Source organism: Spermophilus citellus, assembly GCF_964194105.1.
Source record: "Spermophilus citellus genome assembly, chromosome: 16".
Taxonomy (NCBI): Eukaryota; Metazoa; Chordata; class Mammalia; order Rodentia; family Sciuridae; genus Spermophilus; species Spermophilus citellus.
This window is the reverse complement of record NC_138196.1, coordinates 74,415,435-74,443,371: the sequence shown is the minus strand read 5'-3', so window position 1 is coordinate 74,443,371 and position 27,937 is coordinate 74,415,435. Positions and strand designations below refer to the sequence as shown.

The 27,937-nt window shown below is 46.3% G+C and overlaps 1 protein-coding gene across 1 annotated transcript in view; it reads right to left on the bottom strand.

Annotated features, from left to right (window-relative positions):
• The window catches only part of SLC39A14 (solute carrier family 39 member 14), a 47,375-nt gene extending 20,141 nt beyond the window's left edge, over window positions 1–27,234 (bottom strand). Inside the window, exon 1 of the mRNA XM_081269892.1 lies at window positions 27,075–27,234. The gene's annotated coding sequence lies outside the window, so the exon portion shown is untranslated. The remainder of the gene's footprint in view (window positions 1–27,074) is intronic.
• Window positions 27,235–27,937: the final 703 nt, after the last annotated feature.

Below are 27,937 nucleotides of genomic sequence, written 5' to 3'. Positions count from 1 at the left end.
CCTATTCCCACCCTTTCACTGGGCCCAGAAGCATCTAGCCCTCAAGGGGCAGTTCTGCTCACCGACACCATTTATTGCTAAGTTTCCTATTCATTTTGTCCAGGCCCACCTCCCCACTAGAGGGGGGCCAACTTTGACTTCTCCTTGAGACAACAAAGTAGTGACTTACCATGTTGCTGAGTTGAGAAGCTGGGCACCGAGAGGTAAGTAGAATAGGCCATGGAAACTTGAAGGGCCTGAGTAGCCAGAAGGCACTCAATTCCGCCCTGATTCCTCTGAGTACAGACCCAAAACAGGAAAAAGACAAAGTGCTCCAGAGCTAAATTTGGTGAAGACAAGACTGTTTCTGAGGCCAAGATGTATGCTAGTAATGCTTCCCCATAATGCCCAGCGTGTGCTCCTTAAAGGCTCAGTATGTGGGAGCACAGTCCCCTGCCAGGGGACAGCTCTGAAGTTGGGGTCTCAGTCGCATGCTCAGGTCAGTTTGAGGGCAGTGTGAAGACCTTACTTAAAACTAAGAAAAGGTTGAAAGTCCAAATCAAGGAAAGCGCACAACGGTGGAGGTGGGTGAGGAGGTAGGTTAGGAGGCAGGGATGTGGGCAGAAGAAGCCATATTGCTAGGAATCCCATTCCCCAAAGTCCCTGGTCCCACTACTGACCGGCCTCGGCAAACCATCTTAAGCTTTCCCCTCAACAGTCTTCTAGTCATCTGAACTTCAGAGGGCGTAAAAGGAAACTTCTGTTCTCATATGTACAAGGAAAGAGAGGAGGTGACTCTGAGGTTCCTGTGGACTCAGCACAGCCACCAGGGTTAGGGGCATCAAGGACCCAGCCAGCTATGACCGAGTGGTTCCCACCACCTCTTGGGGTTCTCTCCCAGGCAACAGCTCATTTCCTGCAAGAGTCTTAAAGTAGACTGGGCTTTCTCCAGTACCCCCTTCCTAGTCTGTCACCTACTAGTCAAAAGGTTAACCATTAGTAGGCAATACAAAAGCAAATGGCTCTGGGTGAGTCAGGGGACATTTCTGAGCCCCCGAGAAATGCAGGAAAAATCCCGAGAAACTTGCAGATAAAAAAGACAAACCAGGCCTGGGGTAGACAGTGGAGGCTCAAGAAATCATAAAACCCAGTTCGAGCTGAGTGTCCCTAATAAAAAAAATAAAAAATCTGAAACAATGAGTGAATGACATGATACCACAAGTGGAAAATTCCACACCTGCCTTCACGTGATGGGTCATAATCAAAACACAGGCTTGTGTGGACTTGAGTGTTCAAGTCTGGTCCACTGAACTTGTGTTCCAGCAAGTCATCAACCCTATTAATCCCATTTATCCTGTATCCTTAATTTTTTTTTTTTTTAGTTGTTCCGATGTACACAATACTTTTATTTTCTTTTTATTCTTATATGGTGCTGAGGATCAAACCCAGTGCCTCACAAATGCCAGGCAAGTGCTCTACCACTGAGCCCGAGCCCCAGCCCCAGCCCCAGCCCATTTCCTTAGTTTTGAAAGAGGGAAATGGCTATGGTTTGGATGGTCTGTGCATGTCCTCCAGAGAGTCAAGCGTGGCTCCCAATGTGGCAATATGAAGAGGGGTGGGACCTTTAAGAGTTGGGCCCAGCGAGAGGTCCTCACACTGGCTTCCCATCTCACCCTGTGACCTCTGTCACATGCTCGAGTTCCCACCACGATGCTTTCCATCATGAGATCCTCAGCAGAGCTAAGCTCACTGGCAACATACCCTTAAACCCTCAGAACTGTGAGCTAAATAAGTCTCTTTTTGCTGGGCATGGTGGTCACTACCTATAATCCCAGAGACCTGAAAGGCTGGGGCAGGAGGATCACCAAGTTTGAGGCTAGCCTCAGCAACTTAGGGAGATCCTGTCTCAAAATAAAAAAGGTCTGGAGATGTGACTCAGAGGTTTAAGTGCCCCAGGGTTCAATCCCTGGTAACAAAAATTTTTTAAAAAAATATTATAAATAAAAGAGAAAGTATGTGGAAACACCATATAGATTTAAATGGGAAATTGAAACGGCTGCACAATCTCCTTCTCCTGATAATAATCTATCTATATCTGTATATGTATGTGTGTGTGTGTGTGTGTGTGTGTGTGTGTATCTATCTATCTATCTATCTATCTATATATATATATATATATATATATTTAAATAGTAAAAAGGAAGCAAAAAATCAACAGTATCCAAAAATAAGGAAATAGGCCTAATCAGACATATTAACTCCAAAGCCATGGGCAGCCAGGTATGGTGATGCATGCCTATAACCCCAGTGGCTCAGGAGGTTGAGGTAGGATGATGAGTTCAAAGCCAGCCTCAGAAAGTTAGTGAGGCCCTAAGCAAGTTAATGAGAACCTGTCTCAAAATAAAATATAAAAAAGGGCTTGGGATGTGGCTCAGTAAAGCACCCCTGGGTTCAATCCCTAGTACCAAAAAAAAAAAAAAAAAAAAAAAAAAAAATCAAAGCCACGGGTAGAAGGAGGAATGAAATTGGTACCGTGCACTGTTCCTCTCCTACCTCTGGCCCAGATCACAAGGGAACTATGAAAATCCTCATTAAGGTCCCCAAATCTGGCAAGAGGCCAACCATCACCCATTCTTTGTCCCCTTCAATTGAGGAGTGGTGGGAAGAGCTACCGGGGCAGCAGGGAGGTGAAGCTGGACCTCTGGCTGGCTCTCCTGAGGGCTCCATGGAGAGACTGCACTGGGGAAAGTGGCCAATTCCAGGGAATATTCCTCGCTCCCCTTCCAATGGAAAGGGAGAACACCTTCCAATCTAGTGGGCTGACCCACACTACAGAGACCACTCCTGAAATCCTAAAGCGGAGGACAGCTCCATGCCTGCCTCTTCTCCCTGCACCCTGCCTCAGTCCACAGGGGCACATCTCACCCACCCAACCTGGCAGCCTGGGCAACCTGGTGGGAGGAAAGTCACTTTCTTATTTTAAGGCTGAGAGAACATCTGAGCAGAACAGCACCCACCATGACAGGATGGAAAAAAAAGTAAGGGCAGGCCAACAGGCACAACGCCGGGGACAGTGATAAGTGGCCCCAGGGAAAGCAGCCGCCCAGCTAGACTAACTGCTAGAAGAGCGATCCCACCAGGCAAGGCCACAAAGAGACCACAGGAGACCCAAGGAGGTGTGGGTTCACTACCAAGAGGAACAAAGATCACTGAAAAACTAATACACCATCATGGATAGGGAACCAAATTCTGCCAGTAATATAAACAGAAATATGACAAAGGAAAGTTTGAGATAACCCATGAGCACAGCTGACCTAAGAATAGAATGTCCAAAGATAAATACCACAAGGAAAAAGAAAAACCGAATCTGAGGACTGAAATAATGCACCTGTACTTCTCAGATGTTCAAGGCTGAGGCATGCACAAGAAATTCTTTATTTTGGAAGGTGGGGTGTTTACTGGGGATCAAACACAAGACCTGGAGCATGGTAAGCACGCACTGCAGCTACATCATCAGCCAGATTCTTTTTCCCCAAATAATTCATTGTAAAAATTACGAGATGCTAAAGCTTCTTTTATATGTAGAAGAAAATTAATACTATCCTCATCTTCCCATAACAATATTTGGCATCAGAAGAGAGTGCAAAAGCGTCCACACAATTCTGAGACAAAGAAAACATAAATCAAGAAGATTAGCCCTGGCCAAGATCTCACATGAATTTGGTGAAGAAAACAGGCAGAAATTCTCAAGGATGAAAGATATCAGAGAATACAGCCCCCTTCCAGGGAGGAAAATGATCTAACAATGAAATGCAACTAAGTAATACAGAAATAATAAAGCACTCAGGAATGCAAAAACCCTAGCAAGAGGATGACTGAGAGTCAGCATTGAGCCCCCTCTGCACAAGAAATAATAAAAAGTCATTATAGGCACAATAGTTACAGAACACAGTCTACATGTTTAAAAAAATGAACAATTTAATAATACAATTAACACAATCAAGACATGGAAAAAAGGAGATGAGAACAAATGTGAGGGTTCCAATGTTCTCACTTTTCATAGCAGAGTCAACAGGTACTGTCTAAAATGAAAACAAGTAATTATGCATGACTCTGGGGGGGGAAATGATCTCTTCTTTAAGGCTTCATAATTCCTTTGGTTTTATTGCAGTTTCTTTTTTCTTCAGTTGCTTTCAGAGAAATTTTACAACTTTTTCATTTATTTCTATTTTTCTATGTCCATTTGTCTGTGGTTACGCCTGCAAAAATACCTGGGATAACATTCACTAATATTGATGACGACTATTTCTGAGTGGCAAGTCTGAGAGGTTTTTTTTTTTTTTTTTTTTACACTTCAACCTATTGATGTGCCCCAATTGGCAGTGGGCGTGGCCATAATCAAGGAGTTGGGAAGAACTTTCTAAGTATAATACAAAATCTAGAACCCATAGAAGCCGTCACTGATACATCTGACTACAAAAACTGCCAGTAAGTGCCCTGCAAATCCTTAATTAGAATATTCTGGATATTCACGGTCATGGTTAAACTACACTGATACAGTCATCTAAGTCCCTGTATTTGCAATTAGAAAAACAGCAGTCTAGAAGGTTGGTGTTCAAGTAAATACCACCCTAGAGACTCCTATGGGGTTCAAAGAGCTTTGAGAAAAAAATATATGTCCCATGCCCCCCTCCACTATCCAATGAACACTGGAGAAAAAGCCACTCCCTCTTGGACCAGCACTCTAGGCTGAAAGTTTCACTATGTGGACAGCAAATATTGCAGCCTGAAAACCAAGCCTTGGAGTGGTCAGGGCCTTCAACAGGTCTATTCTTTTGCTTTCTTCTGCCCTCCCACCTAATCGTTCTCCTACATACCCCTAAAAGGATGTTCTTGTCTTCCAGAACCTTAGCCTCCAGCTTTGGTATAGCCAAAGGCCACCCAGAGTGGGAGATTTCCACAGATGATGCAGGCGCGGGCGGGGGGCACCGAGAGGCAGTGGCCCATTTAGTCTCCCCATGAAACCTCAAACTGCTGGGAGGGGCAAGATGGGAAAACTTTAAATAAAAACAGTGGTGACCCAGAAGCAGGGAACAAAATTAGAACCAGCAGGCTGCTGCTCATCATCAACCAATATTTACTGAGCTCCCTTGTGTGTGTCAGCGCCTGTGGGAGGAGGTTATGAGGCCAGAGACTGGTGGTCAGCGCCCAGGGCAGCCAGCACAGACAGGAGACAAACCAGGGAAGGCTTATTTAGCCCCACGCTGAGCTCTGAGTGAGTTTAATGACAGGCAGGCCCAGAGGCCAGAGCCAGGAAGACTAGGAAGAAGTACATTCCCAGCTCCAGCCCTGCTGCTGGGCTGGGCCTGACAGAGCAAAGAGGACTTCCAGAACTAACCGAGTCAGGAAGCAATGGACAGGAAGGGCCCCGGGAGCCTGCCAGCACTCCCCACCCAGCACCCTACCCGAGGCCAGGGCCAGAGTCACCTCCAATCCCACCATTCACCCATGAACATCTCCCAGACAAGTGTCTGGGATTGCCAAAGTCTGACCTGCTGTCCCTCTCAGTTCACTCCCATGTGTCAGACCCCAGGATCCAGCAGGTGGATTGGCAAACGTGGTGCTCATGTCCACCAATTACGTCACCAACTTGAAGCAAAATTCCCCAGCTTTGTCAATCAGGGTCAAATAAATAAAAAGCATGATCTAGAGGCCAAGTCATCAGACAGTATGAGGTCAGACAGACCTGGCATCAAATGTGGGACCTGACACTAACCCCATGGGTCTCCACCACAGAGAAACTGCAATGATCAAGCTCACAGGACACATAGCACAATACTTCAGGCCCCCATCCTCTGGGGCAATGCCCTCACCTAGTCCTGAATGCTTTTTCTCAGAGGTCATCCCAATTCCCTCCTCTTCCAGGAAGCTCTTTTGGACTACTCTTTCAGCACTTTTCTCCAGCTACTCTGGTTGCCTAATTACCTTGTTTTCCAGGAAACCTTCCTAATTAGATTTTTGTTTCTTAAAGGAAAAGCTACTACTCCTATCCTCACCTCACCCCCACCCGCCACCCACCGCCCCGGCAAGTACAGGCCTCGTAAAGTGCTGGGCACACAAGGGGCTGGAAGCAGTATTTCTGCTGGAAGTTGAAAAGTTCAACCTCCCTTCTGACTTTGACTTCCACATCGCCCCTGATCAACAGGCAGCTCAACACCTCCTTCTGAACCCAAGCCTTTGTCCCGGTAATATAGCTCCCTGGACTCCGAGCTGCAGTCAAGCCCACTAATTCCCACCTAGAAGCCAGCAGAAGGCCCAGGAAGCCTGGATCGCTGGCAGTGAGCACGGGCTGCAGCCTCACAGGGCCCACCATGCTGGCATGGGCCTGAGGCAGGGCGAGACAGGACCTGTTGCCCTGCAGGACTGGCCCAGTCCACTGAGGGTGAGAAAATGGAAGAGGGGCCGATAAATGGAGATTGCAGGCTTGGTTCCTTTCCAAAGCCTGATTAGCATAAATTTGGACCAACAGTATTGGCCCGGAGAGCTACATAAATTCCTAGACTAGCACATTTAAGAGGTAACCCTACAAGTCCCCTCAAGCCCTGTGAGAGCTCTTTCCTTCCCGTTTGAATAAATGCTGCTCTTTTAACCCTCACTCTTTCTCATCTATGGATTTCATTCTTTAAATTCACAAGACAAGAATCCAGAAAGAAGAAATAGAGCTCCTGGGGTTTGCTGCATCCCTGGAGGGCATGGTCCACCATTAAGAGCTGCAACACACCACTCTCCAGCTTTACCACGTAGCACCAGCAGGAACCCCTGTTGTGATTAGCTGCTAAAACAGCCTGGGCTGCAGAGGCTTGCAACTTATGCAGACCTCACCCGTGAGTAGAAGTAAAGAATCTAGTTTCATCTCAAAATCCCATTTTAGTTCCACAGACAGTCCATCCAGGATGCCCACAGGCCAAGGCTGCCCCAGATCACCTGAGGTCAAAGCCCCCACCATCTCTTGCCTCTTCATCTCTAAACAAGCCCACTGCCCTGAAGTTCATGTATATTAGCTGAACTCACACCCACCAGACTTAAAACTCAGTCCAAGAGTTCATTCATTCAACAAAAATTCACTGCCTGCTGGTTTCCAACAGTAATTGCCAGGAATTATGTAGTCGCCGGGATGCAAAGGATACGTACACCAGCTACCTGCCCTCACGCAGTAGGGAGAGCAAACCTTTGGCCAGAATTTTGCCAGTATGATGATGACAAGGGCAATGTGTAATTCTGTTCAGCTGGGCAATATAATCAGAAAGGGATTCTGTACAGGATATTAAACAGTAGACTGAGGAAAAACTTTAGGCTGAGCTCCCAGGAGCTATTCCCAAGATCATGCTACAGAACTAAGCTGCCAGGAAGCCCCTGCCTCTGCCATGCCATGGTCAAGTGGCTACAGCATAAGGAAGCTGCCTGCTCCAGAATTATGCTGCTCCTGCCAGGATCCACACCAGCAAAACAAAGGCCCAGGGCCCATCCCGAGGTAGAAGAGACCCTGCCTCTTCTCACAGGACTGTACACACGTAAGCCTGGACCAAGCACATCTAACTGGCAGAAGTGAATCACACTGGGGATTTTAGTCCAAGGACATCTGGAACACACAGGGGTTTTGTTTGTCTCCTTGTATTAGCAGTACTGAGGCTGTTACCCGGGCTCTTGTGCATGGTAAGCAAGCGCTCTACCACTGAACTATGCTTCTGCGCTAGAACACAGGGTTTTTGATGCTTTACCTTTAGTATGCTGGACTGTAATTATCCGTAGGAGGTGTTATTAATGAACAGGCCTGGACACCGAGAGTAAAACACCATTACTTAGTGTGGTGCCTGGGGAAGAAGCTGAGGAGCACCACCCACCACAGGCAGTGCCAGGCTGAGCACAGGAAACATCGGAGAAGACAGCAGGGCAATCCATCTGGTGTTGGAGGTCAGGGAGGTTCCCCCAAAGAAACACTACTTTAGCTGAGACCAGCAGGACATGTTAAAGTCAGCGCAGTGAAGGGATGGGGTGGAATATTCCAGCAGGGTGTTGCTACATTTGGAGACTCGGTAAAGATGGCACATCTAAGGACTTAAGAATCCACAGTGGGGGGCTGGGGATGTGGCTCAAGTGGTAACGTGCTCGCCTGGCATGCACGGGGTGCTGGGTTCGATCCTCAGCACCACATAAAAATAAAATAAAGATGTTGTGTCCACTGAAAACTGAAAAATATTAAAAACTTCTCTCTCTCCTCTCTCTCTCTGAAAAAAAAAAAAAGAATCCACAGTGGCCAGGGAGGACACAGAGGATGTGCATAGGAGAGAAAAATGGGCTGCAAACTTCATTTAGAAGGGGAGGGTGCATTTTAATCAGAGTTATGGTCTGATATGTTCTCCCACCTTCCTCTCTCAGTGCTGGGGATCCAACTCAGGGCCTCATGCATGCTAGGCAAGTACTCTACTACTGAACCACACCTCCAGCCCCTGGCATTTTAAAAAATCCGATTGGCTGCCATGTGGAGAACAGACAGGAAAAGAGCAGAAGCAGAGGCCAGTTTGGCCTAAAGAGCAAAGCTTAGCCAGGCATGGTGGTGTGTGACTGTAACCCCAGCTATCTGGGAGACTGAGGCACGAGGATCCCCAGTTTGAGGGCAACTTGGGCAACTTAGGAAAGAAAGAAAGAAAGAAAGAAAGAAAGAAAGAAAGAAAGGAAGGAAGGAAGGAAGGAAGGAAGGAAGGAAGGGAAAAGAAAAGAAAAGAAAAGAAAAGAAAAGAAAAGAAAAGAAAAGAAGAGAAAAGAAGAGAAAAGAAAAGAAAAGAAAAGGAGGTGTCATGTAGAAGTAGAATACCCCTGGGTTCAATCCCCAGTACTGCAACAAAGGAACAAAGCAAAGCTTCTTATAACTTTATAAGTGACCTGCCTAACAGCATGTCACCTATATAACACAAGAGCTACATAAATTCCTATTTGTATCCTAGAGGAGCTTGTTCCCTTCTCTAATGGAAAACTCAGACACAATTTATCTAGGGGATACAAGCAGAGTTAGAAAAGATGACCCCCCATCCCGGGGCTGTGACAGGTTGGCTGAATTCTCCTGATGTATCCAGGGACTCCTGCAATCTGGCCATAACACCATGGGCAAAAATGCACCCCAGGGGCCTCTGGTTCCACTGTTCCACCTGCAACCAAGACTCTGCCTCAGGCTTGCCCCCCACTGCCCCACTTCAGATCTTCCTGATCCAAAGTCTCCCATAGGCCTCCTTATGCACACTAAAGCCTGACCCTCCCCCAGCACACAGCTTCCCGCATAGCTACTGCGCCCCAGCACATGACCAGGCCCTAGCAGAAAGGCAGGAGTGGTCTCGGGCTTAGATTTCTCCATGGCCCTGAGTCTTACCAACACATTGACAAATGAGCCCTCATCTCATGAGAAAGAAGATTATTGCAATAAGACCCTATTTCCAAATTGGGTAAGAGAGGTGGCAGCAGGGGGAGACTGAGTAATCATATTTATGAATCATAATTCCTCCAGTTTCCCTCCCACTGTCCCAACCTCCCACACAGCACATTCTCTGGCCAAGGTCACAGGCAGCCATCATCTGATGACAGATGTGAAAGGCCTTCCCACATCCTCTGCTTCCTCACTGTGGGCTCTCCACGCACCAGAGCACCTGCGTCCTACGACTCCACGCTCCAGAAGAAAAATCCCTGGATCCTCTGCCAGGCGCCGCTGGCCCCCCTCCCACCCCCTACCGTCTCCCCCAGCAACACACCTGAGCTCCTCTGCCCAGGCTCCTGCCCACCTTCCCCCTCATCTGCCATCACTCTCTTGCCTGGGCTCAGCTCCATCTCTCTGCTTCTCCCGTGCCTTCCTATCCCCACACCTCCCCCAGGACTAGAAAGTCTGACAATGAACTGTGTCAGAAAGCTGCAGGGGCTCAGGAGACCTCTCCACTGGGTGTGAAGGGCCAGGAGACCCTCAGGAAGTCCTGTGTGTTTATCTCTAGTCTACCCCAATCCTACCCTCTAGTACCAGCCCCGTGCTGGCCCCTGCGTCTAGTTTCAAGGTTAGGCTGACATAGACTGACAGGCTTAGACTTTGAGTTAACTATTTTGGTTGGTTCCAGGGACTCCTGCAGTCTGGCCATAACACCAGGGGCAAAAATGCAATCCAGGGGCCTCTGGTTCCTCCGTTCCACCTGCAACCAAATTCAGTGAGTCTGGCAGGACCTTCATAAGTACTTGCTGCCTGTGTAAGTGCAAATGCGTATGTCCATAGGCATGACCTCACCAGAGTGCACAGTGCAGGCCACAGGGTCAAGGGCAGGAGGACAGGAATGTCTTCTCAAAGCCTCTGTCAAAGGTGCCTCTTGATCTGCCCATCTCTGCCTGGCCCAGAGCTCTGCAGAGACACTGTCAAGGGCACACACAGATGAATTCCAGAGCAAGGCAACCAGGTGTCTGGCTCATATCACACTAAGTGCCAGATCAGGGTGACATGGGCACAGATTAAAACACAACAAAAAAACAACAAAAACCCTCTCAAGGTATGGGCACGGAGGCTAACTCTAAGCAAAGAAGTGACTTGCCTAACAGCATACTACTGAAGCGTGCATTTCCCCTTCTTCCCTCCTCTACCTCCTACAAACTGCTGCTTGCCTATTAAAAAGGGATCAACATTCTAACTGGACTTAAAGGCTTACTCTTTCCAGGCAACACTCACCCCAAAGGGCAATCAGATTGCCACATAGCAAGGGCTCCTGATTCTGGCCTACAATAGAGACATGCTCCAGTTCAGGTGGCTTTCAATCCCAAATGGAGAGGAGGAACGACATGGATGTAAGAACTCTTACAGCAGCACCAGTCACCAATCCAGAAGTGTTCATGAAGGAACTGTATGCAATAAGTGAAGAGTCTAAATTTTTAATAACAGTTGCCTTTTGAATACTGCTCTTTCCTAGAGACTTCCTCAAGGAAGATCTGGAAGTACCAGTTGAATCTGAAGACACCATGCTGTAAACTCTGCGAGAACAACAGCATACCCAAATTTGCCTAGTGAAGCCCAGGGAGCATGAGGAATGAGTGAGTGGAAGAAGTGTTGGAATGTTAGTTAAGAAGCTCTCTCCAGCTTGCACTCAGCACCAACCCCCCTTCTGTCACTCCTCTAAGTACAACGTATACACAAAATGCCCAAATCTAAAGCCTACAGCTTAATGAAAGTCATTCTCCTAAAGTAAGAATCTGATCACAGCATTTTCTTTGCTTTAATCCCTCCACTGGCTTCCCAGTTAAAAAGGAGTAAACAACCTGGCCTGTAAGTTACAGCCCTGTGTGGCCACCCCACTGGCTTTACGATGGACCTCTCCCACTTACCAGGTTCCAGATATTCAGGCCTTCTGTCCCTGACACGTCAAGGTCATTCTGACCCAAAGCCTTTGCACTTGCTGTTCCCTCTGCCTAGAAGGCTCTTTCCCACAACTTTACAACAGCTCAGATGTAACCTCGTCAATGTGGAAGGCCACTCCTACAAAGAGACTTCTCCCAGTCATTCAGACCCGCATCCTGCCTGTCTTTTTTCCTCTTTATATATCTCTCTCCTCCTATTACACTGCAAACTCCAAGAGGACCAAGCCTGGGGGGACCTATTTGATTCTCAGAGCCTGGAGGAGTTCCTGGCACCTTTTTGGTCCCCAAAGAACATGTTACATTCCCACTACCCATTTATAGGTGCCACACATTTTAGAATTTCACTGTTCTCAGGTGAACTTTGAGTAGCACTGGGAGGAAGAGCCCCTTCTGCAGGGTCACTCAATAGAGCTGAAGACCCCAGACAGCCATAGATGTTGGTCTGGACTTGGAATACAAAACATAAGGTGGAAAAAATTTTTAAAAAACATTAGATGGGGGGCAGGTGGCAGGTACAGGCCTGCAGCCTCCCTTCCCCCATCCCTGAGTACAAAGGTGCCCAGAATAGCCAACAACCATCGATAATCCCACCAAAAATAACATTGCACTTTTCCCTGTGTCAGGGAAAGAGAAAGGGACGCTCATGAGTACAGGCTGTTTCTAGAATTTCTCAGCTACTCATGGAAACTCTGAGTTTTGCTCCCATTACGCATACAACCCCTCTCAGTGTGCCAACTGCAGAGATGCTGGGGGAGGGGGCTCCTGAGTGGCTGCCAAGAAGAGGAGTGGTGTGAGAGTAACCAAGGTCACAGCCACAGGCTAGCCAGAAGAGCTGCACACATGGCAGTTCACCTGCGGTCAAGGCCTCTCTGCCTCAGCCATGGGAGGAACCTATGTGTGGCACCTGGGGGATGTCAGAGGGGGCGCTGAAGGAAGAGGAGCGGGAACAGGGACGTGGGATTTCTCTACCAAGAGCTGGACAGGCTGCCCCATGGGTGCTTGTGTCAGCTCCCCGCGTCCGGGGGGAGAGGGTGACTTTGTACTTTTTGCATCTTTCTGGGAAAAGAGATGGGAATACCCATGGCTTGTTGCCCTGGAAACTACCCAGGGACTCAGGATCCTAAGGACTGGCCCAGCCTGTCAGATGGAAATAATCCAAGGTGGGCAATGATCAGCACGGAAACACGGACAGCCCGGAAGATGTCTCCCAGACCTGGTAGGCAGGGCACAGGCTGTCTGGCAGAGAGCAGGGCCAGCCTCCAAGCAGGCCTGCAAGCTGCAGCTGGCCCCAAGCCTCTGTACTCTGTGCTCTATGAAAACAAGAGTCCCTGAGGGCTGGCCCGAGAGTCCTCTGGCTTCCAGGAAAGGACAGCGTGAGTGCCCGGTAGTACAGGGCTCTCTTTTGACTGGCAGAACCTTTCAGTCTTCCGGTAAAAGTAAAAGAACCACAGCCGGTCAGGTCTACCATCTTTCCAGGCAGGTCTCTTTGGGTCCCTTGGAGGGCAGCCCAGCAACCCCAGCACTTCTGCCTCCTCTCCCCGTCCCCACCCCAGCAAGGAACGGGGAAGCCCTAGGGATGAAGAAGAGCTTCCCAGAATGGAAAGAACGGTGGGTGAGATGCAGCAACAAATGGCAGGGGCTAGTAGACAAATATTTATTAAAACTTAACATACGTTGAGTGTTCCTTGTCCAAAACGCTTGGTATCAGAAGAGCTCCGGATTTTAATTTTTTTAACCCAGATTTTGGGATATTTGTACATACATGAGATATCTGAACATAAGATTCATGTATGTTTCACACATACCTAATACACACTGGGGAGGGCTGAGAACAAGCCCTCAGAACAAGACCCCATGCCTCTGCTCCTGCTTGTCCAGATTTTTTTTCGTACTTTACTATTGACCTACAGCCCCAGTCCTTTTTAAATTTTTATTTTGACACAGGATCCCTCTAAGTTGCTGAGGCTGTTCTCAACCTTGTGATCCCCCTGCCTCAGCCTCCTGAGTTGCTGGGATTATAGATGTGCACCACAGCCTAATCATATTTCTAATGATTTATTCATGAAACAAAGTTTCATAGTGTAGAATTCTCCACTTATACTGTCACACTGGCACTGTAAAAGTTACTGATTTTAGAGCATTTCCAATGCCAGATTTTCAGAACAGGGATGTCCAAACTGTACATAACAGGCTTAATAACCCTCCTCAACAGTGCACTAATTTCATACTGTTACCTGTGTTTGAGTGAGTGTAGCACAGGATTCTCCCCAACATTGTGTATTAAAATATCATTCCAAGCTAGGCCTGGTGGCACCCATCTGTAATCCTACCAGCTTAGGAGGCTGAGGCAGGAGGATGATGAGTTCAAAGCCAGTCTCAGCAATTTAGCAAGGCCCTAAGCAACTGAGTAAGACCCTGTCTCTAAAAAAAAAAAAAAAAAAAAAAGCTAGTTGGGGATGTGGCTCGGTGGTGGAATGCCCCTGGGTTCACTCCCCAGCACCTAAGTAAATAAATAAATAGAAATAAATGTCATTCCATCTCTGCTAATGTGTTCTTATAGCTCTTTTCTTCTGCATTCTTTGATTACTAGTGTAGCTAAACCCATTTTTAGATTCACAAACCCTTATATTTCTGCTTTACAAACTGCTTATTACTTTCCTTTGTCCACTTTTCCTGAGCTGCATTCATTTTTTTTAATAGGTTTATTTAAGATTTTACTGTATGGTGAAAATATTAACCTTGCCACAAGTTCAAATATTCTTTCTTCTCAATGATTTATTTGTCTTTGAATTTTAGTACCTGGTATTAGTGAGACAATTTTTAAATGGAGGGAAAGTCAAACATATCACACTTTTCCTCTAAGATTTTTATTTCAGTTATAAAATTTTGGGGGATAAAACTCAAGGCCTCATGAACTTACTAGGTAGGTAAGTACTCTACCACGAGCTACACCCGCAAGGTTTCTCCCTTTTGTATGTAGCATGTTAGAAATTTATAATTTATAAACATATACACCTGTATTTTCTTATATTTTAAATTTTAAATCTCTAACCCATCTAGAACTTAGTTTGCATAATTTAAGAAAAGACCCTAACTTTATTTTTTCTAAATAGTCAGTTAGCCCAATCAATATGGTTTAGTGCATGATCTATCTTCTTTGCAAACCTGGGCTGTGGAATTCATGAACACTAAGAGACAGAGGTACATCTGTCCTTGACACTGGCAGAGGCCAATGGCTGCTGCAGCTCATGTGGATGCCACCTCTTTCCCCTCCTCCTTCTTGTCCAGAGGTACAGGCTGGAAAGTGATAAGCACAAGGACAAAGCCCTGTATGTGAAGAAAGGCACAGCGGAGAGAGTGGGCAGGGTCTGGGTTTCCACTAGCATCACTGAGCAGGAACACTGGCCCCAGACTCAGAACCTCTGGATGATTCAACCATCTACCCAAACCAGCACTGGCTGTACTGCCATTCACTTCTCAATTCTACGCCGTCCTTTCCTCCTTAATTTCATAATAATCGTAGTAACAATTTCTGGGACTGATTGTTGTCTGCCGGGCACTGTGCTAAGCATTATTTTGTTTGCATTATTTCATTTGATCTTCCCGACCACATCACTAAGAGAGATCCTATAGTCCTTCCCTAATTAGAAGAAGTATTGAGGACAATTTTTCAGATAAGATTAAAAAAAAAAAAAAACACTGCATTACATGTACGCACCAATGAGACGCCTCCCTATTTCAGAAACATTAAAGCAATATCAGTTTAGCTGGGGTGGTGGTGCACACCTGTAATCCCAGCTCCTTAGGAGGCTGTGCCAGGAAGATCACGGTTCAAGGCTGGCCTGGGCAACTTAGCAAGACCTTGTCTCAAAGTACAATTTTAAGAGGAGGACTGAAGAGGCATGTTAGTGAGAAAGTGTCCCTGGGTTCAAGTAATCAGTATTAAAAAGAAAAATATTTTTAAGCTTGAAAAAATAAAAATTTGTTAGGTAACTTTTAAAAATAATAATAATTTAAAAAAAAATTTGTAGTTGTAGATGAACAGGATGCCTTTATTTTATTTGTTTCTCTTTATGTGGTGCTAAGGATCGAACCCAGTGCCTCACACATGCTAAGCAAGCACTCTGTCACTGAGCAACAGCCCCAGCCCAATAATAAATAATTTTAAAACAATAACTAAAAGCATCCTATTATTGAGAATATGTGGTATCATCCCCATAGTACAGATGAAGATACTGAGACCAAGGTTAGAACAACAACTTGCTCAAAGACATACTACAAAGCTGGACACAGTGGCACATGCCTATAACCCAGCTACTTGGGAGGCTGAGGCAGGAGGATCACTAATTTGAGGTCAGCGTTGCCTAATAGGTGCGAGGCCTCAGGTTCAATCCCCAGAATTACACACACACAAAGTTAACTTTCAACAAGGTAAAGGTTTACTGATAACTAGTAGGGAGACTTTTTCTCCCCTTGTTTGAAGATCTTCACTTGGAGGTAGATGCCAGTCCTCAGCTGCAGGCTGGACTTCACCTGTACATGGTTCCCTAACCTGGCCACAGGTAGAGGGAGTGTCTCACCTCAGTTCTTCTGATCACAGGTGCCTAGGTGAGATCCACCATGTGTATACTCCTACTTCCATATACCAGCCTTGAACCGGCTGGAGCACTAGGCTGACATTTCAGAACTGCTGGATTTACGGCCTGAAGTCCCCTCTAGCAACGGCCTTCTGTGACTCACCTGGACACGTGGACTCAGTTTCCCCTCCCTGCAGAGAGGACCCACATTTCAGCCCTGTCCATTCTGCAGGGACATTGTCACACTCAACAGCCTTTTGTACAGGTGTTGGTACTGCGAAACACCTGGATCCAGAACATCAGGCCTCTCCATGGGGTTTTCAGAGCCGAGCCAACAAGAAGACATAGGGGCTGTGTGTGAAGCTGGACCCTGACCCCCACGGCGACCAGGTCCACTTTCAAGAGAAATCTCCTTTCTCTTCGATAGCTCCATGGACCAGGGTTTACAAAGGCCATTCTCTCACATCCCAAATGTAGTTTTTGGATAGTATTTCCCTCAAATTCATGTCCTGACAAAGAACATAACCTGACTGAGCTGCCGGGGCTTTGCTGAGGAAATCAGACAAGGATCTCAAGATGAAGTCAACCTGGTGCTCAGAGACGCACATGTGAAGACGGAGGCAGGAACTGCACTGGCGTAGCACCGGGTCAAGGAATGCCAAGAGCCCCAGCAGCTGGAAAAGGCACAGGAGGATTTCTCCCAGAGGTTCTGCTGGAAGGACCTGCCCACACCTTGATTTCAGACTTCTGGCTTCTAGAACTGCCAGAGAGTACATCCCTGTTGTTTTAAGCCACAGAGTCTGTGGTTACTGGTTAAGGCAGCCCTCAGAAACTAATATACTAAGTAAACATTTTGATGCTCGAATTAAGGTTAGACCACTTTAGCTGTGGTTCACAGGATTCAAGATGACCCCAGTGACCCCAGCCTTTGTGTATGGGCAGGACCTGTAAACACAAGACTGATTATACTGCATTATCTGCCAAAGGGATTTTGCAGTTCTTAGTTGACATTAAGATAGGGAAGGAAGCTGGGAAGAGTGGTGCTTATCTGTAATCCCAGCGGCTTGAGTTCAAAGCCAGCCTCAGCAACTTAGTGAGACCTTAAGCAACTCTAAATAAAATATAAAAAGGGATGGGGATGTGGCTTAGTGGCTAGGCACCCCTAGGTTTAATTCCCAGTACCCAAAAAAAAGAAGATAGGGAAGTAAAAGTAGCGGTGTTCTAGGAACTGAAAGTGGTTTCTGGCAGGCCAGCAACAAAGAAGGGGGGGATCAGTCCTGTAGCCACAAGGAATCACATGAACTTGGCAGAGCCCCACACACCCATTCCAGAGGACAATAAAAACCCAGTGACCCTTGCCTTTGTGTACCTTATAGTTTTGTGGGACCCTCAGCAAAGAAGCCAGTCACACAATGCCCAGGCTTTTTTTTTTTTTTTTTGGTACTGGGGATTGAACCCAGTCCATTTTACTTATTTTGAGAGAAAGTCTTGCTAAGTTGCTAAGGATGGCCTCAAACTTGTAATTCTCCTGCCTCAGTCTCCCGAGTCACTAAGATTATAAGGTATGCACCACTATGCCCAGCCAATGCCCAAAATAGAACTGTGAAATGATAAATGGGTGTAGATTTAAACCACTAAGTGTGCTGTACTAAAAAGCTTGCCTGTTCTGACAGACAGACCTTCACTCTCCAGAGTAGAAAATGACAAGATCTGGTCACAGGCAGAGCACTGGACCTCTGTACTTCTTCCTGGTCAAGTTAACATCCAATTAACCCAACCCACTATCAATTTCAAATACATGCCCACTAAGAGCAGTAATCGTGGAAATGAGTGGTAATTGCTTCTGACCTTGCACCAGACAGCCCTTTTGGCTTCTAACATCAAGGTACAGTGAGTTCTATGTGTTAAGTGAATTCTGAAGCTAGGAACCAGACAGGAGTGTTGCTTAGGAGAGCAGCAAGAGATGGAGAAGGAGTGAAGTCGTGTGGGGCTGTGGTTGTGGCTCAATGGCAGAGCACTTGCTTATCATGTGTGAGGCACTGGGTTCGATCCTTAGCACCACATAAAAAGGAAACAAAATATAAGGCATGCTGTCCACCTACAACTACAAAAAACAAAAGAAGGGAGACATTGACAGAACATTCAGTGTATCCCAGGACAGCTCTAGATGAAGAACCCCATGTTAATCAGGGGTGCTCACCTCTGTCTCCGCATTCTGTCATATAAAAGGTGAGTGGATTAGGCTGGGGTTGGGGCTCCGTGGTAGAGCACTCACCTAGCACGTGCTGGATCCTCAGCACCACATAAAAATAAATAAAGGTATTGTGTCCAATTACAACTAAAAAATAAATATTAAAAAAGAAAAAAAGGTGAGCAGAGTCAAGTCAAGTAAATTAGATCAGCATCCTAATGACTGAAGCAAAACGATCAGAAAAAACCTACCACCCAACATTACAAAATGATTAGGAGGGTTGTTCATTGTTTTTAGAGAAAGAAGTTATACAGAACAAAAGGGGAAAGACTAAAATAAAATTAAAGACTGTAATAAATACTAGTATAAACCTGTTTATATGTGTGTGTGTGTGTTTTAGTTGTAACTGACACAATACCTTTATTTAATGTATTTATTTATATGTGGTGCTGAGGATCAAACCCAGGGCCTCGTACGTGCTAGGCGAGCGCTCTATCACTGAGCCACAACCCCAGCCCAAAACCTGTGTATTCAGATACAGAAATTGGTGTGTGCACAGGTTGGTGTACATCTACTTCCCAGCTTTCTCTGCCAAGAGGCCTAGAAACAAAAGTAATCCCAGTAGCAATAAGCACAGTAAGCAAACACATCTTAGTTTCTAAACACCATTCTTTAATAATAAGCTCCTTGGAGAAGTGGAAGACCCTAGGGCTGGGGCAAGGAAGTGACAGGATAAGCAAGGAATACCTTATAGCACAACAAAATAAATAAAAAATAAAATGAAATAAATAGAAGCCATTGTGGTGGCACACACCTGTAATCCCAGTGACTCAGATGGTCAAGGTAGGAGGATCATAAATTTGAGAACAGCCTCAGTCACTTAGGGAGATCCTGTCTCAAAAAAAAAAAAGGACTGGGACTAAGGGTATAGCTCACTCGGTGGTATAGTGCCCTGAAGTTCAATCCCCAGCACCCCCGGCCCACAGAAAAAATTAGGGGCTTACCAAAAAAAAAAAAAAAAACCACAGGAGACAAAAGAAGGAGCTCTTAAGATGGCCAAAGCTGAAACAATCTGAGCCACAAATAATGATCATACAAGATTTTAAGTTATATAATAAAATCTGATATAAATGGGGTAGATTCCCAATTGATAAATATGGAAGGAAAATAGAAAATCATTAGGCAAATACCACAGTAATCATTGTTGCAAGAGATGCACAGATGGGCGCTAAAATTAGAGGATGAAAGCACAAGAAGAAACAGAATTGCAGTGACTCAAAGCACTGCCTGAAAGTGCAAAGCAAGAGCAAGACAGTAACTTTTCCAGTGTGGAAAAAAAAAGTGATCAGGTAAACAGCACCAATAAGAAGACCCACTGAGCAGGCAGGGGCTGAGCAAGGGAAAGGACTCGGGTGCAACACCCCCCCAAAAAAGACACCACCAATGATGAATGCCTGGTTACCATGCTCTGGAAAAGATGCAAGATCATTCTTGTGGCGGGGTTGCTCAAAATGTATGGAATTCTAACAAGGAAAGCTGGGGAACTGATTTGGAGGAGACACTAAGGAGAAAAACTAAAAGCAATGGAGGATGACAATTCAGATCCTAGAACAGAAAAAGGACATTATGAAGATCCTGGTGACAACACTGTGCCAATGTGACTTGTTCTCGATAAGTGTACTACGCCATAGGAATCTATTTTTGCAACTTTTTGGTACATGTAAATTCAAAATAAAAAAGTCTAAAATTTAAAAATGAAAGGAAATAGTTGAGTAATTTATGATTCAGATGTAAGACAGACTTAATAGGGAGAAATTCTGATGCATAGGTAAGACGTGGGCTGGGTGCGGTGGCGAACGCCCATAATCCCAGGGCTTGCCTGTAATCCAGGCGAGGTGCTAAGCAACTCCGTGAGACCCTGTCTCTAAATAAAACACAAAATAGGGCTGGGGCTGGGGCTCAGTGGTTGAGTGCCCCTCAGTTCAATCCCCGGTACCAAAAAAAAAACACCAAAGGTAAGAATTAATATGTACCCACTCGGACCATAAAAAGCAACTCCAAGGAAAGATGCCAAGATGCTAAAGGAGACTACCTCAGACAGCAGGATCATAGACTTTCCCTTCATATTCTACTTTTATTTATAATAAGCATGCATTATTTTTGATAATAAGAAAATATAGTTTACAAAAATACCAAACAACTATCTGGGGGATTTGTGGAACTGAATAGTGTCTGGAGGACTTTCGAGGACTGCTCAGGTAGACTGCAAAGGAAGGTGTGATATGCTTCGGAGGCCCAGGGAAGAGGCAGGAGGTTGGAGTTCAGTGGACTGGTGGAGGGAACATGGACTTGGGGTCACAGGGTTGCTCAGGATAAGAGCTGGACCTCTAGGACAGGGCTACTGACACAGAGCAGTCAGTGTTTGATGTGGAAATAGCTCAGAGTTCTTTAGGCTGAATCCTGCAAAGATTTTGGACCCAACTTCTCTTCCCTTCAGCCACTTGGCCTAGCTGGCCACTCTAAAGTATTCACATGACCTTTCTTGGCAGGACCCTGCTCCCTCTCCCGTCTTCCTCACTCTCAGAACTTGGCTCAGTTCTGCTTATAGGATGCTTCCAGACCATTCCTGCCCCTCCATGGGCCTGGTTGAGTAACTCATCTGTTCCAGTCACTGGAGCTCAATAAACACCACCCCAGGGCAGTAGGCGCTCCCCACGCTCACTTTACAAACTTGGGGATGGAGTCGGATCTGGCCTGTCTTCATAGAGCAGACTCTTAGATGAGCTCCACTGGGTTGGCTAAGCCCTTCACCACTGGGGGGCCATTTGGCAAAAGCCAGCTGGGCCTATGCTCAAACCTCTGTATGCTGGTTCTACTAAATTTTATGATTATAATTCATTTAAATAGAAACTGAATATGAAATGAAAGAAGAGTTCTCATTTCTATGAAAATTAAATTTAAGTGATGGAGAACAGCAATTCTAAGATTTTAGTAGGGGTCCCTGAGATAAAAACTATTGTATTATAATATTAAGACATTAAATGCTTTTTCACTTTCATTTTTCAAATTGAAATGATATGTGGTGTAACATATGGCAAACCTGTGCCTGTGTAGTCTTGAATTTTCCAAAAATTTCTGGAAATTTTAGGAAATAATTTTAGGATATAAATATATGTCTTCAGAGATTAACTCAAGTTTGTTCTCAGGACTCTGAACATAGGTTTGCTTGTTTCTGATGTACTGGGGCTTTTACCCAGGAGTGCTTAACCACTGAGCTGCATCCCTAGCCCTTTTTTTATTTTCAGACAGGGTCTAAGTTACTTAAGGCCTTGCTAAATTGCTGAGCCTTGCTTTGAACTTTCGATCCTCCTGACTCAGTCTCCCGAGTCGGTGGGATTATAGGTGTGTGCCACCTTGCCCGGCTTTCACTACTCTTTTAATTTTGGAAAACAGTTATTTTACAGCACATAATAGATATACTTTCTAACATAATGGCTTTATTTTTGTTGTTTTAAATGAACTAATAACTATTTCTGAATTTCTCAGTTTGAATTTTTAATATAGTAAATACCCACAGATATAGCCACACAAAAGCAAATATTAAGGGATCCTAGGAACCAAAAGTATGAAAATGCCTAATCTAGAAAGACTTTTCACAGATGGGCGTAGTGCCACACTCCTGTAATCCCAGCAGCTCGGGAGGCTGAGGCAGGAGAATCGGAAGTTCAAACTTAGCAAAGCCCTAAGCAACTCAGTGAGACCCTGCCAATAATAAAATTCAAAAAAAGGCTGGGGATGTGGCTTAGTGGTTAAGCATCCCTGGGTTCAATCCCTGGTTTAAAAAAAAGGTGGGGGAAGGCCAGGGATGTAGCCCAGAAGAATGCCCCTGGGTTCAAACCCCAGACAGAAAAGAAAAAAAAGACTAGTTACAAATTAAATTACAATTAAATCAGGTGTGTGTATAAAAGAAGTAGGATTCTAAATGATTTGCAAATGTCTTAAATATTCACTTTTTTTAAAAAATGGAAGCTAATTAAATAGTTGTATTTCACCTTTTACCCAGCATTTCCACTTCATAGAATTTATTCCAGTCATAAACATAGGCAATGCCACTTGTATAAAGTTAATCATTGCAGCACTGTAAATAATGGGAAAATAGTGAAAACAACCCAAGGCGGGGGCGGTGGGGGGGTGGTTCAAAAAAGACAGTATTTCCATAGTATGGAACCCCATGAAGCTTTACAGAGAAAAATGGTAAGAATCCTCCATGTGCACATGTGGAAAGAGCTGATACAGAAGCTGTGTGCAAAAGGTGCAGGACAGGGGCTGGGGATGTGGCTCAAGCGGTAGCGCCCTGGCCTGGCATGCGTGCCGCCCGGGTTCAATCCTCAGCACCACATACCAACAAAGATGTTGTGTCCGCCGAGAACTAAAAAATAAATATTAAAAATTCTCTCTCTCTCTCTCTCACTCTCTCTCTTAAAAAAAATAAAAGTGAAGTTGCTTTGTATTAATTAAGGAAAACAAACAAACAAAAGGTGCAGGACAGACCCATGTCTAGACACTTAGAGCATTTACCAAAGGGAGGGGCAGTTTTATTTTTGATTTTCACTGTTTTGATCTTTGAACTATGTGAATATAGAGCCTAGTTAAAACTATGTGAATATAGAGCCTAGTTAAAAACCTTAACAAAGAAATCAGGGAATCACAGGTGATGGATGAAGGTGCAGTTTTTACATACAATTTGGAAGTCTAATAAAAAATCTAGAGACTCAAATAAAAGACCTTTTATTTTTAGTTGGCCCTAAACACAATCTAGAAGGGGTTGGGGTAGACTGCAGTGGTAGAGCACATGCTTCAGGCCCTGGGTTTGATCCCCAGCACTGCAAAGGGGAAAAAAAAATCTTGGTGAGTAAAAATAAGTGTTTTTTGAGATATATTACTTAAAATAAGTTTTTAACTTAAATTCTCCCCCCCCCCTTTTTTTTTTTAACCAGGATTGAACCCAGGGGTGCTTAACCACTGAACCACATCACTAATCCAATTTAATATTTTTATTTAGAGGCAGAGTCTCATTGAGTTGCTTGGACCCCTGCTAAATTGCTGAGGCTGGCTTTGAACTTGAGATTCTCCCCAAGCAGCTGGGATTACAGGCATGTGCCACCGTGCTGGTCATAAATTCCTAACTTTTAACAGAACTTTTTTACTAAGAACAAATACTGAATGCTATAAATTTAGGACTGTCACCTTCTCATTCCGTCAAACTCCAGGACCCTCTGGGACTTGATGCTGTAAGAAGGTTAGGAGGCCTGAGAACAGTCAGACCTCTGTTGCCAAGGCAGGGACTTAGGTTTCCCAGGCTGGGCCCGCCAGGCTCCCTTGGCAGGATTCTGTGGCTGTCTGGCCTCTAGGCAGGCACCTGGCCTAGTGCAGGTTGGAGGGCCCGGCAGGCAGCTCTGCCTCCAGATCTCAGTTGGGCCCAACTAAGAGCCCCCTCTGGGAGGCTCCATGGCAGCAGGGGTTCAGAGCCCTTGTGGTAGGGCAGGCATAAGGCCCTGGCTGGCAGCAGTCCCATGTTAGTAGACTCTGACCCCCTTATCACCTGGCAGTCTGACAACCGGCCAAGAGGGCCTACTGCAGACATCTAGTGTGTCTGTGTACTGCACACACACAATGCGACCCTTTCTCACATATGCCCCTATTACCAGGGAGTCTGCAAAGAAAAAGAAGTAGGAGACCCTCCCAGAAGAAACACCTAAGGCAGAAACAAAGACCATCTTTCACCCCCAATATATGCAGGGACAACTGACCTCTCTCCCTCAATTTTCCAAGGAAAAGACTGGGACTACTGGCAATTTCGTCAAGTTTATGAATGAAAGTAAAACATTTCTTTGGTCTTCCTCAGAGTAACTGGTGACTCAAGGCACCAATTAGCATCTCTGGATCTAATGTCTTTCATTTTAAAACAAAGCCCCTCCAGGTAACATGCTAGTCTGTGGTTCTGCAAAGGCACCAGGTGTTCAGGTGTCAAGTGGGAATAGGAGGAATTACTCTGGCAGAGTGGGGAGAGGGAGGTCCCAATTCCCAACATCTACAATCAACTCACGGCAGCACAAAGTGGATCCCAAGCCTGCTGATATTCGACATGGCCCAATTATGGAGTGTGAGAAGGTAAGGAAAGAGGAAGAAGGTAGAAAGGGTTTGAAAACAGGAACAGCCCCATGACACGTGTACACACATGTGCATAAGCACACACACGCACACAGGTATTGTGAGTCCTTCCTGGCCATCACTGGTCCAGTGGAGGAGTATTTCTTCTCTGAAGAAATCAAAGTAGTTTCCAGAATTAATGATAGAAAACATATCTTTTCTCTAAGAGTGACCAGTGTGGGCTAATCCCTATCAGGCCATGGAAAAGTGGACCACCCAGAATGGCAGGGAAGTCGTGCCCAGGTACTAAAGAGGTGAATCTGTCCTATGTCTGAGCTCAGACCAGCCCTAAACTCAATCTGCCTATCAGCTTCTGTGACCCTAAATAGCCCACTCCATCCTACAAAAATGATAAAGATAACAAAGAGGCCTCTACCTGCTCTAGGCACAATCTCAAAGTGCCACAAGGCAATAAGAACAGACCCACAAAGGTTAAGAAATGTCCCCTGCTGGACAGTGATGGGGCCAGGATTTAGACACAGACCCACCTGGCTGACTCCACCCTCCACCCGTCGCCCAGCACATCTCTACTGATAGAGTGCTCTGGTTTTGCCACCTTACTCTTAATCTGGTGCTCTTTCTTCCCACCAAGAGTCTACATTGGAAGGCAGGGGACAGGCCTTCTTCCTGACCCACTATAGTGGCTGTCACAGGACTCAGACCAGCCCCTGTACATTGAACCTAGCTCTTCTTCCTGAAGCAATGCTGGGTTTAGATTTTTGCTCTGAGAGTCACAGAGCTCTCATATCCTCAAGGAGTCCACAATTCCTGCTCCTCCTCTTGCCTAAATGACAAGGCCAATATACCCAGCCACTACTCCCTCAGGTTTGTTGGTTTCTCAGTTGATAGCTGGCTCTCATCTCCCTCTCCTGCATTGCCCCCACCCCCAGGGTCCCAAAGGCCAGGTAAGCAATAAAAGTTAGATTAAGCAGGGCCAGTGTTTGTAATCCCAGTAGCCCAGGAGGCTGAGGCAGGAGGATTTCAAGTTCAAAGTCAGCCTCAGCAACAGCGAGGTGCTAAGCAACTCAGTAAGACCCTGTCTCTAAATAAAATACAAAACAGGGCTGGGGATATGGCTCAGTGGTCGAGCACCCCTGAGTTCAATCCCAGGTCCCCCTCCAAAAAAAAAAAAAAAAAGTTAGATTAAGCAGGAAGAAGGCTCTGGTCCTATCTTTCTGAAAGAAGAGATAATACCCAGGGTCTCCCCACTCCAGTGTTCAGTACCCTAGTCACACCTGCAAAGCAGTCACAGAAAGAGACCACTACAATATCTCTTGTGTTCCCCACAACTGATGGAAAACCACCTAAGCCTCCAAGAAGAAAGAGAATATGTGACTTTAATTCCAACTACTGAAATTTATGATTCTAGACATTCTTCCCCTTATTCAACAAGGAAGAGACAAGTTCCTCTCAGTTTTTAGGGCTTGTTTTTTTTTATAATTTTTTTAAATATTTATTTATTTTTTTTAGTTCTCCGCGGTCACAACATCTTTGTTGGTATGTGGTGCTGAGGATCGAACCCGGGCCGCACGCATGCCAGGCGAGCGCGCTACCGCTTGAGCCACATCCCCAGCCCCAGGGCTTGTGTTTTAAGAGGTAAGGATTACAGAATTTCATGTACATACTGTGGATAAGAAATCCAATCTGATCTTAGTGCTGACCTGAGCCATCCCCAAGGTTGCAAAGCAAGTTAGGAGCTGAACCCAAATAGAGGCAGGATGACCTCTCCACTACCAGTCCCCTCTCCACCCTAGTATCACCACCCACCCCCAGCAGGGCATCTATCCCAATGGCAGATCTCCTGGGAAGGGCACTAAAGCCATAAATCCAAATCCAAGCTGCTCCAGAAGAAAGGGTAGGGTCAAAGCACTCCTGCCCCTCCTCCTCCCCACAGGAGAGCACTCAGCCCCTCACCAAGTCATACTCAGGCTCTCCTAGGACACACACGTCATTTAATTATCTAGAGAAGCCAATCTTTTCACACGGATACTAAGATTCTTAAAAGTGAACCCACAACCTAGAGCAGAGGATATTTTCCTCGCTTAATTGGCCCTCAGGATCACATGGTGAAAACGCTCGGATGGCTATTTTGTCCCATAGCCCTAAAACACCAAAAGGGGGCAGCCTGAACCAAACTACCTAACTTCGTCAGTACCGACCAAAAATAACCAAAGAGCCAAGCTCGCGGTTAGCTAGGCTTAGATCGGTACCCCCCTCTGCCGTGCACCAGCTTCAGCTAGAACATTTGGGACATCGATCTTCAGCTGTTAAATGGTCTGGTGGGTGATGGGGTACACAGTTCCTGGAAAGCAAAGTCCAGACACCGGAGCCCCATCAGAGCTGTCCTGGGGCAGGGCATCGGATTTGCTCATCCACGATGCTTTTTCTCTGACCCGGCGCTCCGTGTTCCCAGGCTCCAGGAAGCCTTTCTCAACCTTTCCGCTCGGCTATCGACATTCTGGGTGCCCTTGTCTGACTCACACATCCCAGGCAGTCCAGCCTAGGGGACCTCAATGTGACCTCGCCATCGCGGCACCGCTGCCAGGTGCCACCGGGACCCGGCCGCCCCGGAGTGCGCGATACACGGAGAGTCTCCCGGTCCTTAGCACCCCCACCCCCACCCGGTGCCTCCAAGCCTGGAGGTGCGTCGCCGGTGCCCATCCTGCGCGTCCGCTCTGCGCCCTCACCTGCAGCCGGGAGGTCGGCAGTGGGGCCCGCGCAGATTCACCCGCCAGGCCCTAGGATGGCCCGCAGCCGTAGGAGCAGTTCAGCCGGTGTGTCCGCGAAGACAACCTCGCGCCCCCCCTCCCAGCGTCCGGCCCCCGCCGCCGCGCGCATGCCCGGCTATATACCCCGCGCGTCAGCGGCAGGGCCCGCCCCCCGGCCGCCCCGCCCCGCCCGGCTCTCCCCAGGGCCTGCCACGTGGGGCAGCCGGCGTGCAACCACCGGGTACCCAGGCCCGCCCGCGCCCTCCAGCTCCTCGCATCCCCGCCCGGATCCTGGCTCGCTCCGCTCTCTCCAGCCATCTCCTGAATTCCATCACTGATTCATAGAGGCCCCACAGGCTCCTCCCTCCTGAAACCTCTCATTCTACCTTCTCTCATGTGGAACGCTCTCTCGCGATCTGGCCTCCATCCCACGCTGCTGGAGAAAGAGTGTTCCTCACTTCATCTATGTATGTATTCCAACACTGCTGAGTGATCTAAAAAGGTTCTCTCGTCCCGAATTCCGAAATGTACTCTAGGAGGGGGCACCCAGTAGACTATAATTCTTCTGCAGACCTCCACCAACCAAAGAACTAAAATGCTTTGTTCAAGTTCCAAATAACCATATTATGTTCACTTTTCAAACTAGACTTTGCTCCACTTCCCTACAATGTTACTGGCAGCCAAGTCAAGGAAGTTGCCTAGATCTCTCTGGCTGGCCAGATTCTCCTGCCTGCTTAAGAAATAGGCGAATGATGAGAAAAAAATAAATTTATACAGTTTGATCAATCTTGATCATTTGATATAGACCAATTATATTGTTATTCTATGTGCTTGTATGAATA